At 30.2% G+C, this 13,981-nt stretch overlaps 2 protein-coding genes across 2 annotated transcripts in view; one reads left to right on the top strand and one right to left on the bottom strand.

The window, feature by feature from the left end:
* Positions 1-13,981, top strand: part of LOC127712830 (uncharacterized) — a 270,720-nt gene that overhangs the window by 186,129 nt on the left and 70,610 nt on the right. The gene's annotated exons all lie outside the window — the stretch shown is intronic.
* The window catches only part of LOC127711278 (toll-like receptor 6), a 230,850-nt gene that overhangs the window by 50,026 nt on the left and 166,843 nt on the right, over positions 1-13,981 (bottom strand). The window lies entirely within an intron of this gene.

Below are 13,981 nucleotides of genomic sequence, written 5' to 3' on the forward strand. Positions count from 1 at the left end.
TCGTCAAATAGCATAAAACTAAAGGATTTAAACTTTTATTTGATAGAATTTCTGCAAAAATGACCAATTTGGGCATATTATGGTCAAAATAAGCATTTCATAGCTTTTTCAATTTTGATGCATAAGTGGCATTCTGACTTTCTATCTGACAGGTTTTTATGTGTCAATATTTGTGTTTCTATGCTTCAATCCAGTTGTATTACTCATTTGTGAACTCTGAATCTACAGAAAAGAAGATTATCTCAGACAATATGTACAAAATGTGTTGTATATATGACCCTCGTCTAACGCCCTGTTTGGATCAAGTTAAATGTGAGGAGCTTGGAACATAAAAGTTGAAGTCCATAATAAAGACCTCACTAAATTTGTATAAAAAGCACTTAACAATGTCTTTTGTACCTGTTTCATGTCACATAATATCTTTCTTTTCTTCTGTAGGATAGCAAGTGGTTCAAATATAAGCTTGTTGCGACTAAAATTGCATGCATGTTTTTCACTAAAAAGTGAAAAATCTTTGTATCAGACCATACTGTCAGCAAAAAAAGTTGAATGCAAGAGTCTTTTTGTGCTCAGATTTATTGTATCATGTCACCTGAGTATAGAAATGATAGAAAAGACACAAATTTTTATTTCCTATAGCTTCAATATGCATTTTTAAATGTAAATATGTGCTACGGCCTATATAAATTGACCCTAAATTATTTTCAGTCTTACTTGGCCTAAGACCCTTTTAAACTAATATGATATGTTATTTGTGAGTTTTCTTTCCATTTAAAGTACATTAAATATATATGTAAGGATGATTTATAACCAAAAAGCTTTACAAATTTAAAATTGCTGGAAAATATTACATCTTCATGTAAGGCCCCCCTTCATTGGAAAACCTCCATTTTTAGGCACAGGCTCATATAAATTTGACTTTTTAATAATTATGATAAGTCTGATAAATCAAATGAGTACTCAATTGCTTTTAATACGTAATATTTTATATATTAAGGCATTTCAAAAGTATTTTTTTGCAATATTTAAATTTTTTAAGCCCCAAATGTTGATAGTTGAAATTTTTCTATTTTAACGTCTACATTTAACACGCAAAGTTGAATATAGAATTAGTCATATTGTCTATGATATATATCCTATTGCCATGAAACTTTGTAGGCAGTCTTATAATTTATTAAGCTTTGGTCATACCAAGTTTCATTAAGATTGGTCAACTTTTTCTACCCTATTAGGTCCGAGTACACAGTTATCGTCCTTTGATTTTCGTTGTCCTCAAATGTAGTCCCTAGTGTGGACAGTGTGTTACTTGCCATTTTTTTTTATACCCCTTCCAAATTTATTTCTCCATGTTTCATGACTCAAATAGCAAGTAGGGGGGTGAAATGACACTGTAAAAAAATTTGGGTCATGAATTTTAAAGTAAAGTAGTGATTTGGTCCAGCTGAAAAATGTTAAAAATTAGCACTTCGGAAGCTGTCAAAAGATTTGAAGACCCCCTTAACATAAAATTGTCCATATTTTGAGTTAGAGCCGATGAAGTTTTCTATAATTTTGATATAATTTGTCCCAAAAGTAGTACAACACACTGTAAAAATATTATTGAGAAAGCGCAGGTGGGATTTTTTTAATTTTCATTTATTGTCTAAAAGAAATGCACTACGAAATAACTGTGTACTCGCGGACCTAAGAGGTGAAATCAGGAAATATAGAATCTGTACTTTGGCAACTTCCTTGAATGATTTGATGGTGTCAATTCGTCAAATAGCATAAAACTAAAGGATTTAAACTTTTATTTGATAGAATTTCTGCAAAAATGACCAATTTGGGCATATTATGGTCAAAATAAGCATTTCATAGCTTTTTCAATTTTGATGCATAAGTGGCATTCTGACTTTCTATCTGACAGGTTTTTATGTGTCAATATTTGTGTTTCTATGCTTCAATCCAGTTGTATTACTCATTTGTGAACTCTGAATCTACAGAAAAGAAGATTATCTCAGACAATATGTACAAAATGTGTTGTATATATGACCCTCGTCTAACGCCCTGTTTGGATCAAGTTAAATGTGAGGAGCTTGGAACATAAAAGTTGAAGTCCATAATAAAGACCTCACTAAATTTGTATAAAAAGCACTTAACAATGTCTTTTGTACCTGTTTCATGTCACATAATATCTTTCTTTTCTTCTGTAGGATAGCAAGTGGTTCAAATATAAGCTTGTTGCGACTAAAATTGCATGCATGTTTTTCACTAAAAAGTGAAAAATCTTTGTATCAGACCATACTGTCAGCAAAAAAAGTTGAATGCAAGAGTCTTTTTGTGCTCAGATTTATTGTATCATGTCACCTGAGTATAGAAATGATAGAAAAGACACAAATTTTTATTTCCTATAGCTTCAATATGCATTTTTAAATGTAAATATGTGCTACGGCCTATATAAATTGACCCTAAATTATTTTCAGTCTTACTTGGCCTAAGACCCTTTTAAACTAATATGATATGTTATTTGTGAGTTTTCTTTCCATTTAAAGTACATTAAATATATATGTAAGGATGATTTATAACCAAAAAGCTTTACAAATTTAAAATTGCTGGAAAATATTACATCTTCATGTAAGGCCCCCCTTCATTGGAAAACCTCCATTTTTAGGCACAGGCTCATATAAATTTGACTTTTTAATAATTATGATAAGTCTGATAAATCAAATGAGTACTCAATTGCTTTTAATACGTAATATTTTATATATTAAGGCATTTCAAAAGTATTTTTTTGCAATATTTAAATTTTTTAAGCCCCAAATGTTGATAGTTGAAATTTTTCTATTTTAACGTCTACATTTAACACGCAAAGTTGAATATAGAATTAGTCATATTGTCTATGATATATATCCTATTGCCATGAAACTTTGTAGGCAGTCTTATAATTTATTAAGCTTTGGTCATACCAAGTTTCATTAAGATTGGTCAACTTTTTCTACCCTATTAGGTCCGAGTACACAGTTATCGTCCTTTGATTTTCGTTGTCCTCAAATGTAGTCCCTAGTGTGGACAGTGTGTTACTTGCCATTTTTTTTTATACCCCTTCCAAATTTATTTCTCCATGTTTCATGACTCAAATAGCAAGTAGGGGGGTGAAATGACAATGTAAAAAAATTTGGGTCATGAATTTTAAAGTAAAGTAGTGATTTGGTCCAGCTGAAAAATGTTAAAAATTAGCACTTCGGAAGCTGTCAAAAGATTTGAAGACCCCCTTAACATAAAATTGTCCATATTTTGAGTTAGAGCCGATGAAGTTTTCTATAATTTTGATATAATTTGTCCCAAAAGTAGTACAACACACTGTAAAAATATTATTGAGAAAGCGCAGGTGGGATTTTTTTAATTTTCATTTATTGTCTAAAAGAAATGCACTACGAAATAACTGTGTTCTCGGACCTAAGAGGTGAAATCAGGAAATATAGAATCTGTACTTTGGCAACTTCCTTGAATGATTTGATGGTGTCAATTCGTCAAATAGCATAAAACTAAAGGATTTAAACTTTTATTTGATAGAATTTCTGCAAAAATGACCAATTTGGGCATATTATGGTCAAAATAAGTATTTCATAGCTTTTTCAATTTTGATGCATAAGTGGCATTCTGACTTTCTATCTGACAGGTTTTTATGTGTCAATATTTGTGTTTCTATGCTTCAATCCAGTTGTATTACTCATTTGTGAACTCTGAATCTACAGAAAAGAAGATTATCTCAGACAATATGTACAAAATGTGTTGTATATATGACCCTCGTCTAACGCCCTGTTTGGCTCAAGTTAAATGTGAGGAGCTTGGAACATAAAAGTTGAAGTCCATAATAAAGACCTCACTTAATTTGTATAAAAAGCACTTAACAATGTCTTTTGTACCTGTTTCATGTCACATAATATCTTTCTTTTCTTCTGTAGGATAGCAAGTGGTTCAAATATAAGCTTGTTGCGACTAAAATTGCATGCATGTTTTTCACTAAAAAGTGAAAAATCTTTGTATCAGACCATACTGTCAGCAAAAAAAGTTGAATGCAAGAGTCTTTTATGTGCTCAGATTTATTGTATCATGTCACCTGAGTATAGAAATGATAGAAAAGACACAAATTTTTATTTCCTATAGCTTCAATATGCATTTTTAAATGTAAATATGTGCTACGGCCTAAATTGACCCTAAATTATTTTCAGTCTTACTTGGCCTAAGACCCTTTTAAACTAATATGATATGTTATTTGTGAGTTTTCTTTCCATTTAAAGTACATTAAATATATATGTAAGGATGATTTATAACCAAAAAGCTTTACAAATTTAAAATTGCTGGAAAATATTACATCTTCATGTAAGGCCCCCCTTCATTGGAAAACCTCCATTTTTAGGCACAGGCTCATATAAATTTGACTTTTTAATAATTATGATAAGTCTGATAAATCAAATGAGTACTCAATTGCTTTTAATACGTAATATTTTATATATTAAGGCATTTCAAAAGTATTTTTTTGCAATATTTAAATTTTTTAAGCCCCAAATGTTAATAGTTGAAATTTTTCAATTTTAACGTCTACATTTAACACGCAAAGTTGAATATAGAATTAGTCATATTGTCTATGATATATATCCTATTGCCATGAAACTTTGTAGGCAGTCTTATAATTTATTAAGCTTTGGTCATACCAAGTTTCATTAAGATTGGTCAACTTTTTCTACCCTATTAGGTGAAATCAGGAAATATAGAATCTGTACTTTGGCAACTTCCTTGAATGATTTGATGGTGTCAATTCGTCAAATAGCATAAAACTAAAGGATTTAAACTTTTATTTGATAGAATTTCTGCAAAAATGACCAATTTGGGCATATTATGGTCAAAATAAGCATTTCATAGCTTTTTCAATTTTGATGCATAAGTGGCATTCTGACTTTCTATCTGACAGGTTTTTATGTGTCAATATTTGTGTTTCTATGCTTCAATCCAGTTGTATTACTCATTTGTGAACTCTGAATCTACAGAAAAGAAGATTATCTCAGACAATATGTACAAAATGTGTTGTATATATGACCCTCGTCTAACGCCCTGTTTGGATCAAGTTAAATGTGAGGAGCTTGGAACATAAAAGTTGAAGTCCACAATAAAGACCTCACTAAATTTGTATAAAAAGCACTTAACAATGTCTTTTGTACCTGTTTCATGTCACATAATATCTTTCTTTTCTTCTGTAGGATAGCAAGTGGTTCAAATATAAGCTTGTTGCGACTAAAATTGCATGCATGTTTTTCACTAAAAAGTGAAAAATCTTTGTATCAGACCATACTGTCAGCAAAAAAAGTTGAATGCAAGAGTCTTTTTGTGCTCAGATTTATTGTATCATGTCACCTGAGTATAGAAATGATAGAAAAGACACAAATTTTTATTTCCTATAGCTTCAATATGCATTTTTAAATGTAAATATGTGCTACGGCCTAAATTGACCCTAAATTATTTTCAGTCTTACTTGGCCTAAGACCCTTTTAAACTAATATGATATGTTATTTGTGAGTTTTCTTTCCATTTAAAGTACATTAAATATATATGTAAGGATGATTTATAACCAAAAAGCTTTACAAATTTAAAATTGCTGGAAAATATTACATCTTCATGTAAGGCCCCCCTTCATTGGAAAACCTCCATTTTTAGGCACAGGCTCATATAAATTTGACTTTTTAATAATTATGATAAGTCTGATAAATCAAATGAGTACTCAATTGCTTTTAATACGTAATATTTTATATATTAAGGCATTTCAAAAGTATTTTTTTGCAATATTTAAATTTTTTAAGCCCCAAATGTTGATAGTTGAAATTTTTCAATTTTAACGTCTACATTTAACACGCAAAGTTGAATATAGAATTAGTCATATTGTCTATGATATATATCCTATTGCCATGAAACTTTGTAGGCAGTCTTATAATTTATTAAGCTTTGGTCATACCAAGTTTCATTAAGATTGGTCAACTTTTTCTACCCTATTAGGTCCGAGTACACAGTTATCGTCCTTTGATTTTCGTTGTCCTCAAATGTAGTCCCTAGTGTGGACAGTGTGTTACTTGCCATTTTTTTTTATACCCCTTCCAAATTTATTTCTCCATGTTTCATGACTCAAATAGCAAGTAGGGGGGTGAAATGACACTGTAAAAAAATTTGGGTCATGAATTTTAAAGTAAAGTAGTGATTTGGTCCAGCTGAAAAATGTTAAAAATTAGCACTTCGGAAGCTGTCAAAAGATTTGAAGACCCCCTTAACATAAAATTGTCCATATTTTGAGTTAGAGCCGATGAAGTTTTCTATAATTTTGATATATATAATTTGTCCCAAAAGTAGTACAACACACTGTAAAAATATTATTGAGAAAGCGCAGGTGGGATTTTTTTAATTTTCATTTATTGTCTAAAAGAAATGCACTACGAAATAACTGTGTACTCGGACCTAAGAGGTGAAATCAGGAAATATAGAATCTGTACTTTGGCAACTTCCTTGAATGATTTGATGGTGTCAATTCGTCAAATAGCATAAAACTAAAGGATTTAAACTTTTATTTGATAGAATTTCTGCAAAAATGACCAATTAGGGCATTTTATGGTCAAAATAAGCATTTCATAGCTTTTTCAATTTTGATGCATAAGTGGCATTCTGACTTTCTATCTGACAGGTTTTTATGTGTCAATATTTGTGTTTCTATGCTTCAATCCAGTTGTATTACTCATTTGTGAACTCTGAATCTACAGAAAAGAAGATTATCTCAGACAATATGTACAAAATGTGTTGTATATATGACCCTCGTCTAACGCCCTGTTTGGATCAAGTTAAATGTGAGGAGCTTGGAACATAAAAGTTGAAGTCCATAATAAAGACCTCACTAAATTTGTATAAAAAGCACTTAACAATGTCTTTTGTAGCTGTTTCATGTCACATAATATCTTTCTTTTCTTCTGTAGGATAGCAAGTGGTTCAAATATAAGCTTGTTGCGACTAAAATTGCATGCATGTTTTTCACTAAAAAGTGAAAAATCTTTGTATCAGACCATACTGTCAGCAAAAAAAGTTGAATGCAAGAGTCTTTTTGTGCTCAGATTTATTGTATCATGTCACCTGAGTATAGAAATGATAGAAAAGACACAAATTTTTATTTCCTATAGCTTCAATATGCATTTTTAAATGTAAATATGTGCTACGGCCTATAAATTGACCCTAAATTATTTTCAGTCTTACTTGGCCTAAGACCCTTTTAAACTAATATGATATGTTATTTGTGAGTTTTCTTTCCATTTAAAGTACATTAAATATATATGTAAGGATGATTTATAACCAAAAAGCTTTACAAATTTAAAATTGCTGGAAAATATTACATCTTCATGTAAGGCCCCCCTTCATTGGAAAAACTCCATTTTTAGGCACAGGCTCATATAAATTTGACTTTTTAATAATTATGATAAGTCTGATAAATCAAATGAGTACTCAATTGCTTTTAATGCGTAATATTTTATATATTAAGGCATTTCAAAAGTATTTTTTTGCAATATTTAAATTTTTTAAGCCCCAAATGTTGATAGTTGAAATTTTTCAATTTTAACGTCTACATTTAACACGCAAAGTTGAATATAGAATTAGTCATATTGTCTATGATATATATCCTATTGCCATGAAACTTTGTAGGCAGTCTTATAATTTATTAAGCTTTGGTCATACCAAGTTTCATTAAGATTGGTCAACTTTTTCTACCCTATTAGGTCCGAGTACACAGTTATCGTCCTTTGATTTTCGTTGTCCTCAAATGTAGTCCCTAGTGTGGACAGAGTGTTACTTGCCATTTTTTTTTATACCCCTTCCAAATTTATTTCTCCATGTTTCATGACTCAAATAACAAGTAGGGGGGTAAAATGACACTGTAAAAAAATTTGGGTCATGAATTTTAAAGTAAAGTAGTGATTTGGTCCAGCTGAAAAATGTTAAAAAAATTAGCACTTCGGAAGCTGTCAAAAGATTTGAAGACCCCCTTAACATAAAATTGTCCATATTTTGAGTTAGAGCCGATGAAGTTTTCTATAATTTTGATATAATTTGTCCCAAAAGTAGTACAACACACTGTAAAAATATTATTGAGAAAGCGCAGGTGGGATTTTTTTAATTTTCATTTATTGTCTAAAAGAAATGCACTACGAAATAACTGTGTACTCGCGGACCTAAGAGGTGAAATCAGGAAATATAGAATCTGTACTTTGGCAACTTCCTTGAATGATTTGATGGTGTCAATTCGTCAAATAGCATAAAACTAAAGGATTTAAACTTTTATTTGATAGAATTTCTGCAAAAATGACCAATTTGGGCATATTATGGTCAAAATAAGCATTTCATAGCTTTTTCAATTTTGATGCATAAGTGGCATTCTGACTTTCTATCTGACAGGTTTTTATGTGTCAATATTTGTGTTTCTATGCTTCAATCCAGTTGTATTACTCATTTGTGAACTCTGAATCTACAGAAAAGAAGATTATCTCAGACAATATGTACAAAATGTGTTGTATATATGACCCTCGTCTAACGCCCTGTTTGGATCAAGTTAAATGTGAGGAGCTTGGAACATAAAAGTTGAAGTCCACAATAAAGACCTCACTAAATTTGTATAAAAAGCACTTAACAATGTCTTTTGTACCTGTTTCATGTCACATAATATCTTTCTTTTCTTCTGTAGGATAGCAAGTGGTTCAAATATAAGCTTGTTGCGACTAAAATTGCATGCATGTTTTTCACTAAAAAGTGAAAAATCTTTGTATCAGACCATACTGTCAGCAAAAAAAGTTGAATGCAAGAGTCTTTTTGTGCTCAGATTTATTGTATCATGTCACCTGAGTATAGAAATGATAGAAAAGACACAAATTTTTATTTCCTATAGCTTCAATATGCATTTTTAAATGTAAATATGTGCTACGGCCTATATAAATTGACCCTAAATTATTTTCAGTCTTACTTGGCCTAAGACCCTTTTAAACTAATATGATATGTTATTTGTGAGTTTTCTTTCCATTTAAAGTACATTAAATATATATGTAAGGATGATTTATAACCAAAAAGCTTTACAAATTTAAAATTGCTGGAAAATATTACATCTTCATGTAAGGCCCCCCTTCATTGGAAAACCTCCATTTTTAGGCACAGGCTCATATAAATTTGACTTTTTGATAATTATGATAAGTCTGATAAATCAAATGAGTACTCAATTGCTTTTAATACGTAATATTTTATATATTAAGGCATTTCAAAAGTATTTTTTTGCAATATTTAAATTTTTTAAGCCCCAAATGTTGATAGTTGAAATTTTTCAATTTTAACGTCTACATTTAACACGCAAAGTTGAATATAGAATTAGTCATATTGTCTATGATATATATCCTATTGCCATGAAACTTTGTAGGCAGTCTTATAATTTATTAAGCTTTGGTCATACCAAGTTTCATTAAGATTGGTCAACTTTTTCTACCCTATTAGGTGAAATCAGGAAATATAGAATCTGTACTTTGGCAACTTCCTTGAATGATTTGATGGTGTCAATTCGTCAAATAGCATAAAACTAAAGGATTTAAACTTTTATTTGATAGAATTTCTGCAAAAATGACCAATTTGGGCATATTATGGTCAAAATAAGCATTTCATAGCTTTTTCAATTTTGATGCATAAGTGGCATTCTGACTTTCTATCTGACAGGTTTTTATGTGTCAATATTTGTGTTTCTATGCTTCAATCCAGTTGTATTACTCATTTGTGAACTCTGAATCTACAGAAAAGAAGATTATCTCAGACAATATGTACAAAATGTGTTGTATATATGACCCTCGTCTAACGCCCTGTTTGGATCAAGTTAAATGTGAGGAGCTTGGAACATAAAAGTTGAAGTCCACAATAAAGACCTCACTAAATTTGTATAAAAAGCACTTAACAATGTCTTTTGTACCTGTTTCATGTCACATAATATCTTTCTTTTCTTCTGTAGGATAGCAAGTGGTTCAAATATAAGCTTGTTGCGACTAAAATTGCATGCATGTTTTTCACTAAAAAGTGAAAAATCTTTGTATCAGACCATACTGTCAGCAAAAAAAGTTGAATGCAAGAGTCTTTTTGTGCTCAGATTTATTGTATCATGTCACCTGAGTATAGAAATGATAGAAAAGACACAAATTTTTATTTCCTATAGCTTCAATATGCATTTTTAAATGTAAATATGTGCTACGGCCTAAATTGACCCTAAATTATTTTCAGTCTTACTTGGCCTAAGACCCTTTTAAACTAATATGATATGTTATTTGTGAGTTTTCTTTCCATTTAAAGTACATTAAATATATATGTAAGGATGATTTATAACCAAAAAGCTTTACAAATTTAAAATTGCTGGAAAATATTACATCTTCATGTAAGGCCCCCCTTCATTGGAAAACCTCCATTTTTAGGCACAGGCTCATATAAATTTGACTTTTTGATAATTATGATAAGTCTGATAAATCAAATGAGTACTCAATTGCTTTTAATACGTAATATTTTATATATTAAGGCATTTCAAAAGTATTTTTTTGCAATATTTAAATTTTTTAAGCCCCAAATGTTGATAGTTGAAATTTTTCAATTTTAACGTCTACATTTAACACGCAAAGTTGAATATAGAATTAGTCATATTGTCTATGATATATATCCTATTGCCATGAAACTTTGTAGGCAGTCTTATAATTTATTAAGCTTTGGTCATACCAAGTTTCATTAAGATTGGTCAACTTTTTCTACCCTATTAGGTGAAATCAGGAAATATAGAATCTGTACTTTGGCAACTTCCTTGAATGATTTGATGGTGTCAATTCGTCAAATAGCATAAAACTAAAGGATTTAAACTTTTATTTGATAGAATTTCTGCAAAAATGACCAATTTGGGCATATTATGGTCAAAATAAGCATTTCATAGCTTTTTCAATTTTGATGCATAAGTGGCATTCTGACTTTCTATCTGACAGGTTTTTATGTGTCAATATTTGTGTTTCTATGCTTCAATCCAGTTGTATTACTCATTTGTGAACTCTGAATCTACAGAAAAGAAGATTATCTCAGACAATATGTACAAAATGTGTTGTATATATGACCCTCGTCTAACGCCCTGTTTGGATCAAGTTAAATGTGAGGAGCTTGGAACATAAAAATTGAAGTCCACAATAAAGACCTCACTAAATTTGTATAAAAAGCACTTAACAATGTCTTTTGTACCTGTTTCATGTCACATAATATCTTTCTTTTCTTCTGTAGGATAGCAAGTGGTTCAAATATAAGCTTGTTGCGACTAAAATTGCATGCATGTTTTTCACTAAAAAGTGAAAAATCTTTGTATCAGACCATACTGTCAGCAAAAAAAGTTGAATGCAAGAGTCTTTTTGTGCTCAGATTTATTGTATCATGTCACCTGAGTATAGAAATGATAGAAAAGACACAAATTTTTATTTCCTATAGCTTCAATATGCATTTTTAAATGTAAATATGTGCTACGGCCTAAATTGACCCTAAATTATTTTCAGTCTTACTTGGCCTAAGACCCTTTTAAACTAATATGATATGTTATTTGTGAGTTTTCTTTCCATTTAAAGTACATTAAATATATATGTAAGGATGATTTATAACCAAAAAGCTTTACAAATTTAAAATTGCTGGAAAATATTACATCTTCATGTAAGGCCCCCCTTCATTGGAAAACCTCCATTTTTAGGCACAGGCTCATATAAATTTGACTTTTTAATAATTATGATAAGTCTGATAAATCAAATGAGTACTCAATTGCTTTTAATACATAATATTTTATATATTAAGGCATTTCAAAAGTATTTTTTTGCAATATTTAAATTTTTTAAGCCCCAAATGTTGATAGTTGAAATTTTTCAATTTTAACGTCTACATTTAACACGCAAAGTTGAATATAGAATTAGTCATATTGTCTATGATATATATCCTATTGCCATGAAACTTTGTAGGCAGTCTTATAATTTATTAAGCTTTGGTCATACCAAGTTTCATTAAGATTGGTCAACTTTTTCTACCCTATTAGGTGAAATCAGGAAATATAGAATCTGTACTTTGGCAACTTCCTTGAATGATTTGATGGTGTCAATACGTCAAATAGCATAAAACTAAAGGATTTAAACTTTTATTTGATAGAATTTCTGCAAAAATGACCAATTTGGGCATATTATGGTCAAAATAAGCATTTCATAGCTTTTTCAATTTTGATGCATAAGTGGCATTCTGACTTTCTATCTGACAGGTTTTTATGTGTCAATATTTGTGTTTCTATGCTTCAATCCAGTTGTATTACTCATTTGTGAACTCTGAATCTACAGAAAAGAAGATTTTCTCAGACAATATGTACAAAATGTGTTGTATATATGACCCTCGTCTAACGCCCTGTTTGGATCAAGTTAAATGTGAGGAGCTTGGAACATAAAAGTTGAAGTCCACAATAAAGACCTCACTAAATTTGTATAAAAAGCACTTAACAATGTCTTTTGTACCTGTTTCATGTCACATAATATCTTTCTTTTCTTCTGTAGGATAGCAAGTGGTTCAAATATAAGCTTGTTGCGACTAAAATTGCATGCATGTTTTTCACTAAAAAGTGAAAAATCTTTGTATCAGACCATACTGTCAGCAAAAAAAGTTGAATGCAAGAGTATTTTTGTGCTCAGATTTATTGTATCATGTCACCTGAGTATAGAAATGATAGAAAAGACACAAATTTTTATTTCCTATAGCTTCAATATGCATTTTTAAATGTAAATATGTGCTACGGCCTAAATTGACCCTAAATTATTTTCAGTCTTACTTGGCCTAAGACCCTTTTAAACTAATATGATATGTTATTTGTGAGTTTTCTTTCCATTTAAAGTACATTAAATATATATGTAAGGATGATTTATAACCAAAAAGCTTTACAAATTTAAAATTGCTGGAAAATATTACATCTTCATGTAAGGCCCCCCTTCATTGGAAAACCTCCATTTTTAGGCACAGGCTCATATAAATTTGACTTTTTAATAATTATGATAAGTCTGATAAATCAAATGAGTACTCAATTGCTTTTAATACGTAATATTATATATATTAAGGCATTTCAAAAGTATTTTTTTGCAATATTTAAATTTTTTAAGCCCCAAATGTTGATAGTTGAAATTTTTCAATTTTAACGTCTACATTTAACACGCAAAGTTGAATATAGAATTAGTCATATTGTCTATGATATATATCCTATTGCCATGAAACTTTGTAGGCAGTCTTATAATTTATTAAGCTTTGGTCATACCAAGTTTCATTAAGATTGGTCAACTTTTTCTACCCTATTAGGTGAAATCAGGAAATATAGAATCTGTACTTTGGCAACTTCCTTGAATGATTTGATGGTGTCAATACGTCAAATAGCATAAAACTAAAGGATTTAAACTTTTATTTGATAGAATTTCTGCAAAAATGACCAATTTGGGCATATTATGGTCAAAATAAGCATTTCATAGCTTTTTCAATTTTGATGCATAAGTGGCATTCTGACTTTCTATCTGACAGGTTTTTATGTGTCAATATTTGTGTTTCTATGCTTCAATCCAGTTGTATTACTCATTTGTGAACTCTGAATCTACAGAAAAGAAGATTTTCTCAGACAATATGTACAAAATGTGTTGTATATATGACCCTCGTCTAACGCCCTGTTTGGATCAAGTTAAATGTGAGGAGCTTGGAACATAAAAGTTGAAGTCCACAATAAAGACCTCACTAAATTTGTATAAAAAGCACTTAACAATGTCTTTTGTACCTGTTTCATGTCACATAATATCTTTCTTTTCTTCTGTAGGATAGCAAGTGGTTCAAATATAAGCTTGTTGCGACTAAAATTGCATGCATGTTTTTCACTAAAAAG

This window comes from Mytilus californianus, unplaced genomic scaffold (genome assembly GCF_021869535.1).
Source record: "Mytilus californianus isolate M0D057914Y unplaced genomic scaffold, xbMytCali1.0.p SCAF_8, whole genome shotgun sequence".
Taxonomy (NCBI): Eukaryota; Metazoa; Mollusca; class Bivalvia; order Mytilida; family Mytilidae; genus Mytilus; species Mytilus californianus.